Source organism: Danio rerio, chromosome 2 (assembly GCF_049306965.1).
Source record: "Danio rerio strain Tuebingen ecotype United States chromosome 2, GRCz12tu, whole genome shotgun sequence".
Taxonomy (NCBI): Eukaryota; Metazoa; Chordata; class Actinopteri; order Cypriniformes; family Danionidae; genus Danio; species Danio rerio.
The window spans coordinates 51009041-51030939 of record NC_133177.1 but is presented as its reverse complement, the minus strand read 5'-3'; the positions used below and the strand labels follow the sequence as shown (position 1 = coordinate 51030939).

Genomic DNA, 21899 nt, shown 5'->3' with positions numbered 1-21899 from the left:
TATATGTTATTGGGGTGTTATTCTAAAGTTGCAACTATTCTTCATTTATTAACTGTTAGTAAAAGAGGAATAGTTGCAACTTTAGAATAACCTCCCAATAACACACATAAGCTAATAACTAACACTTAACTAATACATTAACTCACAATTTAAGGATCAGTTGTTCATAGTTTGTTTACCATCTAATAACACCAGTGAAACTTCCGTCAAACTTTTCTAATAAAAGATTTTTTTATTTATTTTGTTTTCATGTTTAGCACAAACAGTGCCCAACGCTAATGGGTTTTTGTATTCTGTTGTACACTGCTGTTCTGCCATGTGAAGGCTCAGTAAGTGTTTTTCTATACATTGAACACAATGTTTAACATTTCATCTGTGGAGTTTCTTTGGTAAAATAAAGCACACAGAAGAGCCTGTGAGTGGAACAAGGTTAAGGTACAAACATTTTATATTTTAAATGTCACATCTAATTTCTGTGGCTTGAACTTGTTCCATCCATTTGCTGTTCTACAAAGTTTCACTGGTAAGATGGTAAACAAACTATGAACAACTAATCTGTAAAGTGTGAGTTAATTTATTAGTTAAGTGTTAGTTTTTAGCTTATGTATGTTGGGACGTTTTTCTAAAGTTGCATCTATTGCTCATTTACTAACAGTTAATAAATAAAGAATAGTTGCAACTTTAGAATTACATCCCAATAACATATATAAACTATTAACTGATACTTAACAAGTCTTTAGTAAGTAATTTACTAACAGCTTGTTCATGATCTACCACTAATTTATTATGTAAAGTTCTAAATCATTAAAATGCAGCTAATAAGTCATTTATAACTTGTTAACTAAAAGCTTGTAAGTTATATTTTGGCACAGTTATAAATAATTAACAAACTATTAACTTTTATTTAGTCATTTATAACCCATTAACTAACAGTTTATTAATGATTTATTAACTAGTTATAACAGATTCTAAAGTGTTATCTTTATTTCTGTAATAGCTAGAAATGTACATTTCCAGTATCATTAAGAATTCCTAATAGAGATATGTAAATATTGCATAATTATACTGCAGCCTGTTCTGTCACATCTAATCAATGTAATGCATCCTTGCTAAACAAAAGTATTACTCTCTGAAAAAAAAACTCCCTGATTGAATCATCCCTTTTAATAATGCTACAATATATGATGCTATCAGGTGCTCCCAACTTCTTCCAGGAATCGTGATTAGAGATCAACCCCAAAAATCCCAATCAGACCACTCTTCATTTCCAGTAAGACGTGAAGATCCTCAAAATGTGGGCCAAACTGGCATGCACACAGCCGTTGAACTGTGTGTATGATTACCTTATCAGTATGAGATTACGTGGATCTCAGTAACAGGATTAACAGTGTTCACAGTGGCTTTATAGGGCCTACAGCCGATTAGCAGCAATGTGAGCTGTCCAGTGTGACACAGGATTAGGATTATAATCCCAGGATTATCCGTATAGTCTCCATGGGATTATCTGTCCCTCCCTCCTTTACTCTCAAAGTCGGGGTGATCTCATTCGGGTCCTGTACAAGGCCCTCCCACAGACACTCATCTGATAACTGTTAAAATGCAGCTGCGGCCTGTGTTATTGTTATTAGAAGTGGTGCAGAAAATGTGCATGAGTCCTGAATAACATAACACTTAAGCAGCATATTAGACTGATACCTGATGTACCAATGATGACTTTAATAATGTAATTACAGATTTTTTTTTTATTATTTAATAAAAGTGAAAACAGACATTTTTAATTGCAGTAATATTGTAGAACAACACTGTTTTTATGGAATTTTTGATCAAATAAATTAGGGCTGTGTGATACTGGGAAAAGATGCATTTCTCCCAATGTAAAACAATACTTTATCAGCAATTATTACAAAAAAAAATATTTTATTTATAATAATAATAATAATAATAATACCTTTTATTTTTAGGCGCCTTTCAAAGCACTCAAGGACACCTTACAGCAAATTACAAGTACATCATAAAAATACAAGCAGTAAATAAAAATGACAATCAGCATAAAATTAAACCAGCAAATCAATAAAAGCTATCCTAAACAAAAACGTCTTTATCTGAGATTTAAAATTGGAAATAGAGTCCATCTGGCGAATGTGCAAAGGCAGGGAATTCCATAACTTTGGTGCTGTACAACTAAAAGCCCTGCCTCCAAATGACTTCATCTTAAAGTGTGGGAAAGATAACAGTTCAGCAGAACATGATCTCAGTGAGCGTGAAGGAGTGTACAAATGAAGAAGATCAGAAAGATAGTGAGGGGCCAGGTTATGAAGAGCTTTGTATGTTAAGAGGAGGATTTTGTATTGTATACGATAGTGAACAGGAAGCCAGTGCAGGTGAAAGAGAATTGGAGTTATGTGATCAGAAGTACGCGAGCAGGTAACTATCCTAGCCGCTGAATTCTGAATCAACTGTAGTCTATGAAGTTGTTTATCAGGAATACCAGAGAGAAGCGAGTTACAGTAATCAATCCGTGATGTAACCAAAGCATGAACAAGCACTTCAGTACTTTGTTGAGATAGTGAAGGGCGAAGTCTTGCAATGTTACGCAAATGAAAAAAGGCAGAACGTGAGATATTACTAATTTGAGAACTAAATGAGAGCATGCCATCCAGTATAACCCCAAGACTTTTCACGTACATTTATGTGATGATCATACTAAAATAAACACATAGATATTTTGCAGAGCTTTTTAAATTAAAAAACTAAAAAAATCAATGTCAAGGTACAAACATGTAGACTTTAAAACATCACAAATGACTGAAAACTTTCGCGGAAATTCTGATTCTTGTTGACTGTTGTCATTTTCCTCTCTTACCTAACAGCACCTACTTGAGAGGTAGGCATAGTAAAGATAGTAAAGGCACCATGTGATTGGTCAGATTTGAATGAAAAACCTATGCATGCATCACACAAATGCTTGGCACACAAAATGTATTTAATTTATTGCCCTTCTCTGTGATATGGATGTTGCATATACTTTTATCAATACTGATAACAGCCCTAAAATAAATGTAACCTTGGTGATAATAAAAGGCACTTTCCAAATACAGTTGAAGTCAGAATTATTAGCCCGTTTATTTTTTTATTTTTTACTAACTTCTCATTTATTTCAGAAAATGTCATGCACAAATCTCTGGATACAGTATGGAATGTTTTGAGTTCACGTTGGAATGATGTTATTATTTGTAATGTTTATTGTTGCATACTGCAAGAAACCTCACTCAATTTTAAAAATAGTGGGCAATATAAAACATTAGGTATGCTAATATTGCATTTCAAACACAGACCTATGAGACCTATGAATGTACAGACCGCCGGTCATTACCGCAAAATAAACAACCACGGGGTGATCAGGGAGTGGATGGATCTGGTTTCATCCTGAAGGGGTTTATTTTGGGATAATGACCAGCTGACTTTATACAATCCTGTGTCTTTCTTAGCAAATAGAGAAATGAATGGATAAGAAATGCTGTATTTTATACAACAATGTGATATGAGAGACATAATACTAGTCTAGTTTTTAACTTAAGGTTAGTTTTAACTTATTTTTTCATGTTACCAGAAAGTCTCAAGCTCAAATTCTTTACAGATCATTTATAATACCCTTCTGTAAAAGCCTATTTTTTTATATGCAAGCAAAAACACCCAATTTTGGGCCTCTTGATAAATGCAAATGAGCAACTACTCCCTGCCTATATTCCAATAGAGGGTGGAGCTTTTACAGCATGTACCTCAGTTACTCCAGCAACAAACAATAGAACAAGTGCATTGAAACCCTAACGGTTTTTTTAACTGTCTTGTCAGTTTAAACTCCTAATATATGTTTTTTGAATGGATGAACAGAAGATGTCAAACAGTCTGCTGCGGGAGAATAAAAGTTTCTTTTGCATTTCAAATTTCCAATGTTGTTATGTCTACTGTAAATGTCAACAGTTTAGGAACAAACTTGTATGTAAATCATACACTCACTGGCCACTTCATTAGCTACACTTGTCCAACTGCTTGTTAACACAAATTTCTAATCAGCCAATCACATGGCAGCAACTCAATGGATTTTAGCATGTAGACATGGTCAAGACGATGTGCTGCAGTGTAAACCGAGCATCAGAATGAGGAAGAAAGGTGATTTAAGTGACTTTGAATGTAGTATGGTTGTTGGTGCCAGACGGGCTGGTCTGAGTATTTCAGAAACAGCTGATCTACTGGGACACACAACCATCTCTAAGGTTTACAAAGAATGGTCAGAAAAGGAGAAAATATCTAGTGAGCGGTAGTTCTGTAGGCACAAATGCCTTGTTGATGCCGGAGGCCAAAGGAGAATGGCCAGACTGGTTCGAGCAACAAGCCAGAAAAGCAACACTAACTCAAATAACCACTCGTTACAACCGAGGTATGAAGAGGAGCATCTCTGAACACACAACACATCCAACCTTGAGGCGGATGGGCTACAGCAGCAGAAGCGCACACCGGGTGCCACTCCGGTCAGCCAAGAACAGGAAACTGACGCTACAATTCACACAGGCTCACCAAAATTGGACAATAGAAGATTGGAAAAAACGTTGCCTGGTCTGATGAGTCTCAATTTCTGCTGCGACATTCGGTAGGGTCAAAATTTGGCGTCAACAATATGAACACATGGATACTGCCTTGTATCAGTGGTTCAGGCTGGTGGTGGTGGTGTAATGGTGTGGCACGCTTTGGGCCCATTAGTACCCATTGAGCATCGTTTCAATGCCACAGCCTACCCGAGTATTGTTGCTGACCATGTCCATCCTTTTATGACCACAGTGTACCCATCATTTGATGGCTACTTCCAGCAGGATAATGTCATATAGCACAAATTATTTCAGACCGGTTTCTCAAACATCATGGATGTGCAGCTGACAAATCTGCAGCAACTGCGTGATGCTGTCATGTCAATATGGACCAAAATCTCTACTACGAAGGATTAAGGCAGTTCTGAAGGCAAAAGGAGGTCCAACATGGTACTAGTAAGATATACCTAATAAAGTGGTCGGTGAGTGTATATATACCACAGTTTGAGGGAGAACGATTGCTTACTAATACAGATTATAACCTGCTTTAGAGTGGCTTTATGTTAATAATGACGTTACAGATCTTTTTCATGCACAAACAGCAAAATAAATCAGTAATTAAAGCTGAAAATGTAAAAAAGGGAGTTCTTTAAAGAATATAACAACTGTACAATTACAGTAAGCAAAACATTTAATTAATATAAAATGACTGACTAATCAAAATCAAGCATCCAAGTAAGCTGTATATTCAATAACTGTAATGTCTGTTCATGATCAGAGATTGAGAATATATAACTTATCAACAGATTCGTTTGCATGACAAAAGCATTTAAAACCTGACTCCTCTCTTCTGTCTTTCTTCATTATTCAAAGGCCTTGATAATTGTATTCAGTGTGTGTTCGAGCCGTTTCATAAATACACATCAGAATGAGCCGGGCTTAGATGGAGGGCTCTGTTGCTAGGAAACCACGACCACGACAGACACGACTTTTGAACAAACAGTCTGTGGAGGACCGGTCACATCTGTACCACCAGAGTGTCTGTTTTCAAAGAGACCCACACACACTGCCTCAAAAATGTCTTATTATATGCATTCCAACGATAATATAACGCTTCACACACACAAAATGTACTTATGACACTCTATTATGGCAAAACAGATCATCAAACGTGCCCATGTGATATTTTTTTTCTCCCATAAATGCAGCACATCATGTGTACTGTGTGTGTTTTGGTCACTGCGCTTATGAATAATGCATCTTGCTGGCTCCTCCCTCTCAATGATTTATGCGTTGTGGTTGATGATGTGTTTCCTGTCAGTCAGAGCTTTGATGACTCAGCCTGTTGAGCTCTACAGGAAGTGCAGGGTCCACTCCCAGAGTTCAATAGAAGCTGAGTCACGCAGCGCAAATCTCCCTCTAACAGCTACACACACACACACACACACACTGAAGTAGGTCAGGGCGTTCCTGATAAGCTGTGTATCTGACTTTCAGGGGCCAATTTAGGTTTAAAGTTTTTTAAAAACTCATCCGCATGTCCTCTAGCGCATGACTCCTAGAGTGCTTTGCTGCTGTCAGAAGGACACCTGGCATGTTTTATGTAATGTTTACGCTATTTACCTTACAGAAAATGCATATTCTGAAGGCAAAAACATGTTTTATTTGGTCACACAACAGTAAATTGGCAGTTATATCTACCGATGCACAATATATCTGCAGCCATAATGATATAAATAAATGATCAGATGATTAATTATGGATTATTTCTGCTGATTATGGAAGGCATAAACAAATCAAGTTGTCCACTGTATTTGTTTGCATTTTGGCAATTAATGATTTTTAAAAACCTTAAACTTTCAAAATCATATCAAGATTTGGATTTAACAACCTATATATATACTAGCGAAGGCTATTGCAGTGGTACCAAATCCCCAGGCTGCGGACCCATACCAGTCTGTAGATCAATTGGTACTGGGCCACAGAAGAAATTATTAATTATTTTCATTTTATTTATTATCTGAGTCTGAACGATCTTTTATTTTGAAAAATTCTCTTGCTTACATCTCGGTCACTTGAGCACCAAAATCGAACCCACAAGCAAAATTGAGCAAGAAACAGAGGTCTTTTGAAAATTTCTTTGCGAAGGGGAATAGGCCCAGTGAAAGACCCATGAACTGCCAAGGAATGGATCCGAAACCCAGTTGTCAACAAAACAGATAAATTTAGCATGTCTGTGCAAGAGGATCAACTGCTGGAGATCAAAAATGATGGCTGCTGTTCACATTTCGCGTCTTTTTCTCGCTCAAGTTCGTTATTTCGAATGGAGGTGCGCACGTAAGCGCGGTGAGACGTGTTTACAACTCCTAGGTGAAAACATCTCACCTTTTCTGAATGCCGTGTCACGTGACAAGAACTGACCAATCAGCTTCATACTTTCCATGCAATATGCCACAGAACACACAAACATTGCAGTGCTTTTTAATTTTCTCTGTAAATAAAACTTGTATCAGAGTTGGAGAAATGTTTTGTCAGCCCGTCACCCTTTGAGAAAATGGTTGACGGTCGCTGTACACCCTAACCCCCACCACCCCCCTCCCCCAGGTTGTTTAAAATTGTCAAGTGGTGACCAGCTGGTCTGGAGGACCACTGGGCTATAGTTCACACCAGACGTTTTTCTCGCACAGATTTGAATGCATTGATCAATGTGGATGCTCAAACAAAACAAGCCCCGCCTTGTAGTAAAGAAGCCAATTATCAACCTCTATAGACTGATGTTTCTCTGGGGGAGGGGCTTAGTCTGAATCCAGCCTGATCTCACGAGGAAACTTAACTAACCTACATTTTGTCAACTTAGTGGCTAATTCATACAAATTCAGTCATATGAAAATGCAAGATTTTTAAAAGGAGGCGTGGCACAAAACCCCACCTCTAAACCCAACCATCGAAGGGGGATGAGCAAATCGTACTAAATTGTATAAAAGAGATCATACGAATTCATACGAATTAGCCACTAAATTAAAAAGATACGAATTGCCGTGGGATAGTGTTGGCTTGATAGAGGTAGTTTCTGCAGCTTAATTGTTATGAAGCCTCTGGGGTCAAAATATACGTAATCTCAGTGAATACTTTGTTTTCAGGCATGATCTACTTTTAAACAGACCAGCCGCTCTTCCAAACAAATGTTCTCAGGTTTTATAATCTGTATGAAACCATCGTGAGGTACAGTCTGTCCCATTTGACCTCATTATTTTAAATTAATTCTCGCCTCCGCCACTCACAGCAACCATTTAAACGCCCACAAACTTGTAAACAAAGAAGTTGTTATCTTTTTGGGAGGAGATTTGCCATCAGGAATAAGACTAGCGCAATTTAACATGGCATTATACAGAGGATGATACTCTGTAAAACTTAAGTTATTGATTCCTATGATAGTTAACAGTTTGATTCACAGGATGACATTTGATCATGTCCTACAGAAAGAGTCATGAAGGAAGTTGGTGTCGTGATCTCGTTCCATTTGTGTGCATATGCAGCTTTTTGTTTAATTTCAATGTTTAGAAGTAAACTTTGACATCCAACTGTTGTTAAATTTCATTGGTGACACCAAATATGAAATTTTATCGTAAGTTTGATAAACCGTTTTTGAGAACTGACATCAAGATATGACATCAGTCTTGCTTTCGGTTGTTTTAGATGTCTTTTTTTAGCGTTGTTATATATTTCAGTAGTATCTCGAGGCAGCTTTCACACTTATTGAGCCACACTAACACAGCAATCGCACCAGTGTTTGTTTTAATCAACTGAACCTGTCAAGTGTGAACACACTATATGTTTGCTGACAGAAAACCATTATGAGCAAACGCTAAACACGTAATATAGCATGTTGTGTTATTAATCTAGAATAACTTGTTTACCTGTATACACAATGTGTCATCAACAAATGTAAACTACAGTAGGCCACAAGACCAAAACTGACAACTATTTTCTTTCCACTTTTACTGCAGGGCGTACATAAGACTTATATAAGTTTGCATATTCGTGCACATTTCATTCTAATTCCTCTCTATATATATCTTAATCAAAATAACTTCCACTCCCTTTTCAATTACATATTTATTCCGATGATGAGGGGGCGGGATCCACCTGTCAATCATCAGATCCGCCAATGGCAAACCTCAATCACTTGAAAACATGTTCACAGATCTCTGCTTTTCGTCTTCTGAGAGCTGATATAAATAACTGTTCTGCTGCTCTATTGATGCTTGGCCTCCAGGTCTCCATGTGACTGAAAATCTATGAATACCAGGAATTGCAGTCCTTAATATTGGACAACTATGACAGATGAAGACCCATTTTTTATCCTTATAATCGTATAGTACTTTGGTATACTGACATGTACCATGGCACTAAATGATTATCACATTTATTAACATTATACTGCAGGTGCTTTAACAATAACAGTACTATTTGTTTTAAAAAGGTAATGCATGTCCATAACAACCATAGTATGGCTATGATACATTTTTAGTATAAGAGGGAGGGAAAAGGGAGAAATTAGATGATTTTGTTATGACATATATGTACTGTATGTCAGATAAACAGTTTTCTCAGGCTGCTGTGTGTGTGTTTGTGTGTGTGTGTGTTATAACCCTGCACTGGTTTGTTTCTATGGCGTGATCCAGGAATGAAAACGTCCTCTGTGGATTTACTGCGCTCAATGTTTATGCTTCCAAACAGTCATTTATTCTCTAATGAATGCCCAGTGTGTCTGTGTTTTCTGTGAGTGTACATTCCAGAAGCGTGTTACTAACAGTGGCTCAGCAGCGGTAGGGCATTCACTCCTCTGTCTCCATACATGGTGAGACTGGTTCAGGCCTTTCTCTAATGCTACTGGAGAAGCACACACTGCTGAATGTCTATCTATTTATCTGGTTTATCTCTCAGGTATACAAAACTATAAACAAATAGATAATATGGATGGATAGATAGATGGATGGATGGATGGATGGATGGATGGATGGATGGATGGATGAATGGATGGATGGATGAATGGATGGATGGATGGATGGATGGATGGAGGGATGGATGTATGTATGGATGGATGGATGGATAGATGGATAAAATGCACTAATGTTCACCTTTTATGACGCTGCTTTGAAACAATAATTATTGAAAAAATCGCTATACAAATAAACTTGAATTGAACTGAATTGATGGATGGATGGATGGATGGATGGATGGATGGATGGATGGATGGATGGATACATGTGTGGAAAAAGGTAAAATGGATGGTAGAAAGTTAAATAATATAAAATAATAGGATAGATGGGTGGATGGATGGATGGATGGATAAATGGATGGATGGAGGGATGGATGTATGGATAGATGGATAAATTGCACTAATGTGCACCTTTTATGACGCTGCTTTGAAACAATAATTATTGAGAAAAGCGCTATACAAATAAACTTGAATTGAATTGAATTGAATTGAATTGAATTGAATTGAATTGAATTGAACTGAACTGAACTGAATTGAATTGAATGGATGGATGGATGGATGGATGGATACATGTGTGGAAAAAGGTAAAATGGATGGTAGCAAGTTAAATAAAATAAAATAAAATAAAATAATAGGATAGATGGGTGGGTGGATGGATGGATTTTTGGATGGATGGATGGATGGATGGATGGATGGACAGAAAAATAAAACAATGGGTGGATGGATGATGATGAAATACAAATAAAATAAAAAATGATTGGATAACAGACTGATAAAACAATGGATCGGTTTATGGATGGATGTATGATTAGGTAAAATAATGGCTGGATGGACAAATGACATTGACAAAACAATAGATGATTCAAAGGAGGGACAGAATGGCTGGATGATGCTAGAAGGGCAAATAAAATGATAATTGATTGGATAACAGACTGATAATCCAATAGATCCAATAAAAAGATAGATGAAGGATGGATAGAGAAAAAACAATGGGTCATGGTAAAAAGTAAAAGAAATAACTCACTGGATAACATATAAAATAATGGATAGGTTTATGGAAGGATGAATGAATAAAATGGTTAAATGGATGGATGAATGAATGAATGAACGAATGAATGGATGGATGGATGGATGGATGCATCACTTTAAAAATGCTGGGTTGTCATAAAGTAACATTGCATCAAATATGGACAAACCCAGCTGCTGAGTGAAAAAATTTGTAATTTAAATATAATTTAAAAAATGACTCTAACTTTAGTTGGTCCATATTTGATACAACATTGGGTTACAACAACCCAGAATTCCTTCATTAGTTGTTGAATGAACTGACAAAACAGAATATGGTTGGATGAATGGCCATAAAGTATGATTGGATGGACAGACAAATAAAATAATAGATAAATAGGCAGACAGATCAAATTGTAGATGGATGAATGAATAGATAGATGGAACAACAAACCAATGGATGATAAAAAAGAAAGATAGTCTGATTAAATCAAATAAAAAAAACATTTGAGTTGATGTTAAAAACTTTGATATTCTAGAAAAGTTTATTGCAATGTCTTAAACTCAAGAGCTAAAATAAAATAAAAAGGCAGCATTAAACCTGCTTCCTGTCAGGGAGAAACAACTGAGATATTAAAGACTTCTCATTAACTTTATGACTGAGTAATCTAACAGATGGACTCATATGTTAGTGTCTCAAAGCAATAAAGCGACTTCCGTAGAGTTCAGTAGCAGAATAATGTTTAGCTTTGACTTTTAATAGGTGTTTAGTGTAGTAAAAAAAAAACTGTGTTGCCATTACCTAACGAAATGTAAATAGAGCCGGTCACATGCAACTAAAAAGACTTTCAGCCTTCAGTCTCAGACTTTGGAATGTAAGCTTGGTGTCAAAAATAGCCATATACAGAGAAAATGAGCGCGCACACACTCACACACACACTAGAGTTGATACAGGGTCAGAGATGACGTGAGCTGTAAAACTGTGAGTGTGTGCAACGTGAGATTGACCCGACCGTGACGACTTCTGTAGAAGTTTGGTGCTCATATTCCCCAGCTCTGAGGTTTGCAGATGTAGATCAGCTCCTATAAACAGGCTGTGATACTGTTGGGATCTTAGGCTACAAACTCCCCAAAGAAGCTTCCACACTAACTAAACAGTCCAAAACAAGACTTAAAAAACAATTTATTATTGATCTGCCATAAAGCCAAAAGAATTTATTTTCCTCAGAGGCTGCTTGATGAATTGTGGATTATTTTTCAGTATCAAAGCCTCAAATACTATTTTGTCTTTTGTTAGACAAATAGCTACATGGGAAAAATCCAACCAGGCTCATGTTGATTATGTACCCCTATATACATTTCTGGAGAGCGCCAAATACGTCCCAGGAGGTAAGTTTTTTAGCAGTTTTTGTTTTCGCGAATCCACCAGAGGCCGCTGTGTAGGCTTTTTGAGATCTCAAATATGTCTTACAAGTGCCATTCGTGCCTACTCTTCTCATATAAAAACCACTAGAGGCCGCTGTTGACTGACTGACTGACTGACCGATCAACCAACCCACTTCCTCCTTCCATAAACCCAACCAATAGTGTTTTCAAAAGCACCGATTGACCCACCGACCCACTTCCCTAAACCCAACCAACAGTTTTAAAAAGCAATCCAGAAAAAGAAAAGCCCTCTCTTGATTTTTACCACATTTTTAGATTTGACCATATTCTCACCCTGTTATTTACTTGTTTGTTTTATTTTTTGGCTTCTGTTTTTGTCTTGCTTTCTGAAACCATTATTTACCAGACTCGAACCCCGTCATTGTGGTAAACTCCTCTGCATTTTAAGTCCACCGAAGCACATGGCGAGCTATTCCTGTCTCTCAAAAACAGGAATAGACTGAATCAGGTTACTAGGTGGTCAAGCAGGTTGATTGGTGAATTTGAGCTAAGTATTGAATCCCTGTATAGTAGGCAGCTTTTACGGATTGCCCGGAACATTAGTAGCTGTAGCTCTCACCCTCTGTCTGAGGAGTTTATCCTGCTCCCTTCGGATCGAAGGTTTCAGATGTGCTTTTTAGTGGGACAAAACGGTTCAGGATTAGCTTTGTCCCATCATCAGTTGTTGTTCTGAATAAATTGCAATCTTTTATAAGGTACTTTGTATGTGTATATGTGGCAATGTATATGTGTGATTTAATTGTTTGTATCAAATGCCAAACTTTGCTGCAAAAAGAGTCTACCTACGGGTAGTAATAAAGTCAACTCAACTCAATTCAACTCAACTCTTTTCATACACTTTGGCCAATTTGGTTTATTCAATTCACCTGTTCTGCATGTCTTTGGACTGTGGGGGAAACCGGACCACATGGAGAAAACCCAAGCCAACACGGGGATAACATGCAAACTCCACACAGAAATGCCAACTGACGCAGCTAAGGCTCGAACCAGTGACTTTCTTGTTGTAAGGCGACAGTGCTAACCACTGAGCCACTGTGTTGCCTTTTTAACTCTGTTATAACGATTAAAAACCATATACTGTAGCAACTACACAGAAATAGAAGCCATATTTTGCTCCATAAAAATATCCTCCATATCTTGTTTCTTGTAGGAGATACATGATATTAAAAAGGAGCAGCTTGTCATTTTTCTTCACTAGGAGCATCAGGCTTATGGGGAAGAACATATTGAACCTATACGGAAATAAATAAAGGTGTTCAGTCGATTCGAAAAGAGGACAGACTGGAAAATGTAGCCGTTTGTCTGGTACACACTCCCTACTGCCTTCCTTTACAATAACAAATTAGCAAAACCATCACAACATAAAAGAAGTTGGCATCTTCAGTCGAGAAAATCCCGATTAAATGGCAATACGGAGTCCATTAGCAGTGAGAAGTCTTCGCTAATGGATTTGCAGATGGCAGCTCTGAAGCTGGAACAATGCAAAGCTCTTAAAAAGCAATTAACATCAGGACCACGTCATAAAACTTGTCTAATGTTAAAAAGTCAAGTTGATCAAGGATGCTTGCTAATGTCGAGCGACACCGCTGAAGTAGAAGCGTAGCATTTGTCAGTGCTTTCAGGCGTCCTAATTGACATCTTTTCTTAGCATTTGAATTTTCATTCTTGTGAAGTCCTCATGACATGCCTTGCCTTTTCTTTTCATTTGACAAAGATCAGTACTTAAGGGCAGGGCATGTCCATGATTGACGGATACATTATAAGGCTACACTGAAAGGTCCTTCATGCTAATTGGGTTCAGCCTTTAAGTTGATCTGTGTCATTTTTTTATAGTCCCACATACTGTACAGAAACATGAGTTCAACCAGTGATGTTGGTTTTGGGTGGGGTTGTCGCCGGTTTGTCTAACCAATGGCAGATAAGGGGAGTGTTCAGCATAACCATTTAACCATTGTGTACTGTTTATACTGACTACCTTTTCAGTATGTTGGTGGCTGTTTTTGCCCCACTGACTTCCATTATAACCACTTTTTTATAGCAAAGCCATGATAATATAATAAAACCATATCACCATGCATCCTTGATTGTTGGTGGTTTTGGAAAGAGGTGAAATTTGTGATTTGTACTGCATTATCCCAAAATATGTTTTGCCACAATAAGATTTGTTAGCAAAAATCCTTCCATTTTCTAAAACCCAGACAAAGACGTGGCCAAATTAAGCCTCAAAATCACCCCAAAGTAGATATTAAAACATCCCAAATGGCATACAAGGGTTAAATATATTTAGCCATCATCCTTTCAGGCATCATGCTCATGTGCTGTTTCTAAAGCCATTCTAATGTGATAATAATGAATATTAGCATTTGTTATAGGGTAACACTTTACAATAAGGTTCATTAGTTAATGCATTTACTAACATGAACTAATCATGAACAACACATGTACAGCATTTATTAATCGTAGTTGAACATTTACTAATGCATTATTAACATCCAAGTCCATGTTTGTTGACATTAGTTAATGCACCATGAGTGAACATGAACTAACAATGAACTACTGTATTTTCATTAACTAACGTTATCTAACATGAACAAATACAGTAGTAAATGTATTGTTCATTGTTTGTTCATGTTAGTAAATGCATTAATTAACATTAACTAATGAACCTTATTGTAAAGTGTGACCGGTTATAGTTTTATCATCAGTGTGGAAATTGTTTTACTGTATACCCAAGATTTTTCCTGGGATTTTTCAGTATTTTTAAATTCTACGCCACTAACATCTGGTTGAAACATTTTTCCTATTTCTCCTGGATTTTTAAAACTCTTTCCAAGAATAAAAGGTCTCAAATGTGATATATCATTGCATGAGCCGTTCAGGAGAATTATGCTTTTGTTTTATTTAGGCTTAAAAGTGCTTTTTTTAAATGAACATAAAAACTACAGCATTGTAATATTACTGTATATTAGTAATATTACTGTAATATTTAAGTGTATTTATACAAAATATACCTTTTATTTTATTTGCAACTATTTTATGTAAGCTATGTATTCTATCTTTTGTATTTTGCCTTTTTTCCCATATAACTGTTTCAGCTATATTTATTTACAATTAAACCACTCTGAATGAACAGATTTAGGAGTTTGCGATGATTTTATAAATTGTTGTGGGTGGAGGGTTGAGGCGGGGATTTCATATTTGTGCATCTCAGTGTTAAAAGTTATGTTTTACTGTGAAATGCCTCTGTGAAAACTGGGAATAATGTTTGTTTTCTGAATTCTTTAATAAACAGCAAGTCAATAAGAAAATACTTTTTCTTTTACAAGTTTTACAAGAGATTATAATTTGAAATAGAACTCTTTGAAAACATTATAAATGTATTATCTCTATTTTTTTTTTTTGATCAATTGAATCTCGCCTTGTTGAATACAACTATTGATTTCTTTAAAAAAATAATAATAAATGATCCCAACAGTTTGAAAAGAGAAAACTGTGAAATAACAAAAGGCAGCTAAGCATATTTATTTCTAATAAACTTAGATTTAAAGTGTGTCGAAGACGACAGAATAATGTCTTGTTTTAAAGTTTTTACTTAGATTAAAAATGAGCAATATATTTTGTGCAGTGTTTATTCCTCTTTTTTAAAGATATCAGATTAGTTCCATTTAAAAAATATTTTATCAATATTTTTAAATCAGGTAAAAAAACAGCTGAAATTATTAAAGTATTTTTAATGTTAAATTGTAAAAGATGTAATAAAAAAAGTCAAGACAAAAAATATTTTTACGTTGCTTAAACATATTTTTAGTTAAACATTTTAAAAAATATTTTTTTTAATTAAAAAAAAAATTGACGTTCAGATGACAAGAACAGTAAATTTTATTAAACTAATAAATTTAAAGTAGCAATATATATTTATATTTTTTTTAAACTGTAAATGTTAACAAACCCATCGTTATTGCAAAAGTGTTACCCTATTTACATTTGATGTCTTTTTGATGATCAGCAGAAAAAAAGTCACCCTGTTGACTGGCTGTGTCAGTTGGCGTTTCTGAGTTTGAATGTTCTACCTCGTGTTTGCGTGGGTTTTCTCCGGGTACTCTGGTTTCCCTCAACAGTCTAAAGACATGCAGTGTAGGTGAGTTAGGTAAACAAAAATTGGACACAATGTATATGTCTTTCGGATGAGACGTCAAACCAAGTTCCTGACTCTTTGTGGTCATTTAAAATCCCATGGCACTTCTTGTTAAGAGTAGGGGTGTAACCCAGGTGTCCTGGCCAAATTTTCTTGTGAAGTGCTTTGGGTGTATAGGCATACACAATAAATGCGCTATATAAATGCACATTACATTACATTACATTATGATTGTGTGTGTGAATGTGAGAGCATAAATCATATGGTGGAGTAGTTGGTGGTTCATTCCTCTGTGGCGACCCCTGATAAATAAGGGGCTAAGCCGAAGGAAAATGAATGAATTAATAAATAAATTATCACAATAAATATATTTGGCGCTTCATAATGTAGTTTATCAGGCAGTCTGTAGACATCATATGAAGCAAAAGGCAACTGATGTTCAGTCACGAGTACAAATATCATCATGTTTTACATTGGCTTTGATCGTGCTGTTTACTCTGTTTAGATTAGTTCAGTCTGACTGAACAAGGTCAAATGAGTGTTCGTGAACAACAAACAACCCCATTAAATCGGCAAGCCTCTACTTCACCTAATTGCAAAACCTGAGCTAAAATGGAGAGATAAGCATTAAGTGGGAGTGTTAGTCCTCCCTCAAACTACTTCACCTCAGTCTTGTCAGATTTTAGCATTATTTGAGGGGCTGGCAGGAAGGGAAAGTAGATTTGATGGTATTCAGTCAAACAATTTGCATCACATGCAAACGCACAACGCTGAAAGCATAGATGCTTGTTTGTGTTGGGTTTCTGGATCTCTGTGTGTGTGTGTGTGTGTTTTAGATGCCTGGTCATGTGATACCTGCTCTAATTATATCATCTGAAAGAAGGCCATCCACGGTCTGCTGTGATCGTTACTCTGCCCTCATAATGCAGTGACACACATAAAACACTCGATGAAACAATGGCTGAAGCACACTTCACTAATCTGGCAGAAAAGTTTAGGGATGGATTTCATGAAAGAAGGCTCTTCTGGGTTAATTTGATGAAAAGAAAATGTAAATGATAATTAAATTAAATATTTAATTTTATAATTAAATATTAATTAAATATAATTAAATATTAAAATAATATTTTCCATTCTTTATTCTTCATTTGTTGTCACTCTGTTGGCAAGGCTGAATTCTCAGTATGCAGTTTTGCATGGTCATTCAGAAATTATTCTAATATGCTAATTTTGTGCTGAAGAAACATTTATTATTATTTTTACTAATGTTAAAAACAGCTTTAAGGGTTAAGACTTTAATGAGCGCAGGGAGAACATGCAAACTCCACAAAGAAACGCCAGCTGACCCAGCCAAGGCTCAAAACAGTGACGTTCTTGCTGTGAGGTGACAGCACTACCAATTGCGTCACCGTGACGCCGTGAAATAATCAATATCGGGTTATTCTGACTCAACGGTCGCCACAGCGGAATGAACCGCCAGCTTATCCAGCATATGTTTTACGCAGCGGATGCCCTTCCAGCTGCAACCCATCACTGTGAAACATCCATACACACTCTTTCACACATACACTACGCACAATTTAGCCTACCCAATTCACCCATATCGCATGTCTTTGGACTGTGGGGGAAACCGGAACACCCGGAGGAAACCCACGCCAACAAGGGGAGGACATGCAGACTCCACACAGAAATGTCAACTGACCTAGCCGGGGCTAGAACCACCAACCTTCTTGCTGTGAGGCGATTGTGTGCGCCATTGTGCCGCCCCCCAATTTTTCGGTCTGAAAAATGATTATTTGTAAATGCAGACAAACTCACAATTTTCAAGTGGTATTTTGAATTTAATTTCATAATTTTGATTTGAAAACTGGCTGCAAAGTGGGTAATAGGTGAATTGGGTAGACTAAAGTGGGTAGTGTGTGTGTGTGTGTGTATGAGTGTGAATGAATGTTTCCCAGTTATGGGTTGCAGCTGGAAGGGCATCCGCTGCGTAAAACATATGCAGGATAAGTTGGCGGTTCATTCTGCTGTGGCTACCTTAGATTAATAAAGGGACTGAGCTGAAAAGAAAACGAATGTATGATCTCAAAACTGACTAAATAACTAGCATTTTGTGTTCTCAAGTTTTCTGCATCATTGTAAAATTCCATCACATTATATTAAATAAGGCGAGGCAGTGGCGCAGCAGGTAGTGCTGTCGCCTCACAGCAAGAAGGTCGCTGGGTCGCTGGTTCGAACCTCGGCTCAGTTGGCGTTTCTGTGTGGAGTTTGCATGTTCTCCCTGCCTTCGCGTGGGTTTCCTCCGGGTGCTCCGGTTTCCCCCACAGTCCAAAGACATGCGGTACAGGTGAATTGGGTAGGCTAAATTGTCCGTAATGTATGAGTGTGTGTGTGAATGTTTGTGTGGATGTTTCTCAGAGATGGGTTGCGGCTGGAAGGGCATCCGCTGCGTAAAAATGTGCTGGATAAGTTGGCGGTTCATTCCGCTGTGGCGACCCCGGATTAATAAAGGGACTAAGCCGACAAGAAAATGAATAAATGAATGAATACATTAAATAAACCTTAATACTAATTTGATCATTCCTTATGAAAAAAAAAAAAAACTTTTAAACTTCCCTTAAGAAACAGACAAAACAGAGATATTACTTTCATATTGAGTCGATTGTCTTTCGGCCTCATGTCAAAAGTGTTTCAATGCCTGATTATGATGTTGCTCTGACTTTCTCAGTTTTGACCAACACTTAAAATCTTCCCGCCGAAACTCCCAGAGTGGCCATCTTGGCTCTGTGTGCCATATGGCTGGTCTGTTTCTCGTTAGGGATGAGGAAACTGGCCAGCCGGCTCAAACATCTCTCACCCACGTCAGCTTCACTCGCAAGCCACTTTTCCACTCTATGATCTTCCAGTTCGCTCCGAGCTAAAGTGTAAAACAACACCGAACTCATAGCCCTTTCTCTGTTTCTCTCAGAAAAAAAATATATACTGATTATTTTTTTATGGATTTTTCTTTTTCCTTCATATTAAAGCTCTCCTGTTCTGTGGGTTTTATTTACTACATTTGTTGTCACATTCTCCCTCACGCTCTCTCTGTCAGTCTGGCCATATTTATACGGGCAGCAATAACAGATCTATCATTCTGTCAGATAGAGGAATGATAGATAAAGCCGAGGTGTGTGTGCGTGAGTGTGTGTGCATGGCTGTGTGTGTGTGCAAGCATGCATTTGCACGTGTGTCTATTTGTGTATGTGTTTGCGTGGGTTTGTGTCTATTTGTGCATGTTTGTGTGTCCCGTATGTGTCTGTGGTCGTCTGTAAAAGTGTGTACATGCATTTGTGCATGTACTGTGTGCATGTTTGTGTCTATTTGTGTATGTGTGGTTGTGTGTGTCTGTGTGTGCATGCATGTCTATTTGTGTATGTGTGTGTGTGTGTGGTTGGGTATGTGTGTGTATGCATTCATTTGTGCATGTATTTGTGTGCACGTTTGTGTCTATATGTGCATGTGTGTGTGACCCGTATGTGTGTGTGGTTGCGTGTAAGTGTGTATGCATTCATTTGTGCATGTATTTGTGTGCAGGTTTGAGTCTATTTGTCTATCTGTGTGTGAGTGTAAGTGTGTATGCATGCATTTGTGTGTGCGTCTATTTGTGTATGTGTATATGTGTATGTGTGTTGTGTGGCTATGTGTGTGTGTAAATTTGTGCATATGTGTTTGAGTCAGTGTGTGTGTGTGTGTATGTGTGTGTGTGTGTATTTGTGCATGTGTCCTGTATGTGTGTGGTTGTTTTTGTGAGTGTGTGTGTATTTGTGTGCATGTATTTGTGTGTGCGTTTGTGCATTTATGTCTGTCCCTTACAGTATGTGTGTGTGTAGTTGTGTGTGTATGTATGTATGTATGCATTTGTGCATGTATTTGTTTCTATTTATGCATGTGCATGTGTCTCGTATGTGTGTGTGTGGTTTTGTGTGTGTGAGTGTGTGAGTGCATGCAATCATTTGTGCATGTGTTTGTTTGTGTGTTTGTGTCTATTTGTGTAGGTCTTGTATGTGTTTGTGTAGTTGTGTGTGTGTTTGTATGCATGCATTTGTGAGTGTGTCTATTTGTACGTATGTGTGTCCCGTATGTGTGTGTGTGTGGTTGTGTGTGTGTACGCATACATTTGTGCATGTGTCTATATTTTCTGTGCAGATATTGTGTCTATTTGTGCAAGTGTGAGTCCTGTGTGTGTGGGAGTGTAAGTGTGTATGCATTCATTTGTACATGTTTGTGTGTGTATTTGTGTATGTTTCCGTATGTGTTTGTGTGTGTGATTGGCTGATGTGTATGTGTGTCCCGTATGTGTGTATGCATGCATTTGTGCATATGTTTGTGAGCCCGTTTGTGTCTATTTATGTATGTGTGTGTCCCATGTGTGTGTCCCATATGTGTGTGTGTGTGTGTGTGTGGACTTTGGCCCATGGCAATGAGCGTCAGAAGCCTCACAGTGTGCTTTTCATTCAGCCAGCACGATTCAACATGGCCAAAAGTGCTATTACGCACACACACACAGACACAGACACAGACACACACACACACACACACACACACACACACACACACACACACACACACACACACACACACACAAGACAATGTTCTTCTGTCCACATCTGCACTGAAACAATTCCTTCAGATCTCTACCTCTCTTTGTGGAACACACAAACACATGAGGCCGGCGTGAGATTCACGGCTCTCGCTGGACTTAATTCACAGTAGATCTTCACATGTTCACACTTTAAGCTGTTTTTGTTTAGCAAACTGTGGTGTGGATCTACTGTACAGCAGACGTCGTATATATTAAGAGTGTAATGTTCCCCAAAAGTATGATTGAGTATGTATATTCTGGCTCTGAGGACACGGTTCAAGTCACTCATTGACATCTTTCTGTAGATAAAACACTGATTTTATGATTAGCTGAAATATGAGACGTTGATTCATGTTTATGTTATAATTAGTGGTAATAAGGAAGAATTGATTGCATTTACTGCACTACCCTGCTGTTTGAACTGATGGCAACAATACTTCAAAGAGTGCCTAATCAACATTTATTGTCTAGATATTCTAAAAAAATGGGCAGAATCTGACTCGATCAAAATCATCAAGCATCTTGTAGCCACAACCACATCACCCTGCAGCTCAAGAACGGAAGCTAAGTGTAACGGAGGCCAGCTAGTGAAGCGCTGTGCAAGTAAACCTCACTCCTCTGAACTCTAAATGTGCTCTAGCGACAAACGCTAGAAGCCATGGTCTTTAGCCTTCTTGTTAGAGCAACCGACTCGCATGCGGAAGGTCTCCGGTTCGATCCCAGCTCAGAGCGGGTTGGGTGAAGTAGGACCGGCAGGGTTACATAAGCAAGGCTTAACTTGGTCAATACCTGGATGGGAGACCACATGGAAAAACTAGGTTGCTGTTGGAAGTGGCGTTAGAGATGCCAGCAGGGGGCGCTCAACCTCTGGTCTGTGTGGGTCCGAATGCCCCAGTATAGTGAAGGGGACACCATACTGTCAGTGAGTACCGTGTTTTGGATGAGATGATAAACCGAGGTACTGACTCTACAGTACGTGGTTATAAAAAAGACACAAGGAATTTTCTCTAATGTTCTCTCTGCCCTTAACCATCATGGCTTTGCAATCAACCCCATCCACTGAATTGGCTTTATCGCTGTCTCTTCTCTTCATGCGTGGTGAGC

The 21899-nt window shown here is 37.7% G+C and overlaps 1 protein-coding gene and 1 long non-coding RNA gene across 3 annotated transcripts in view; both read right to left on the bottom strand.

The window, feature by feature from the left end:
- mbnl1 (muscleblind-like splicing regulator 1) overlaps positions 1–21899 on the bottom strand; it is a gene marked incomplete at both ends in the record, with an annotated part of 85031 nt that overhangs the window by 54792 nt on the left and 8340 nt on the right.
- Positions 6591–11548, bottom strand: LOC141378855 (uncharacterized). The gene is made up of 2 exons (XR_012394375.1): positions 10054–11548; positions 6591–9791 (listed from the first exon to the last, which is right to left on the bottom strand). It is a non-coding gene; the product is annotated as an uncharacterized lncRNA (long non-coding RNA).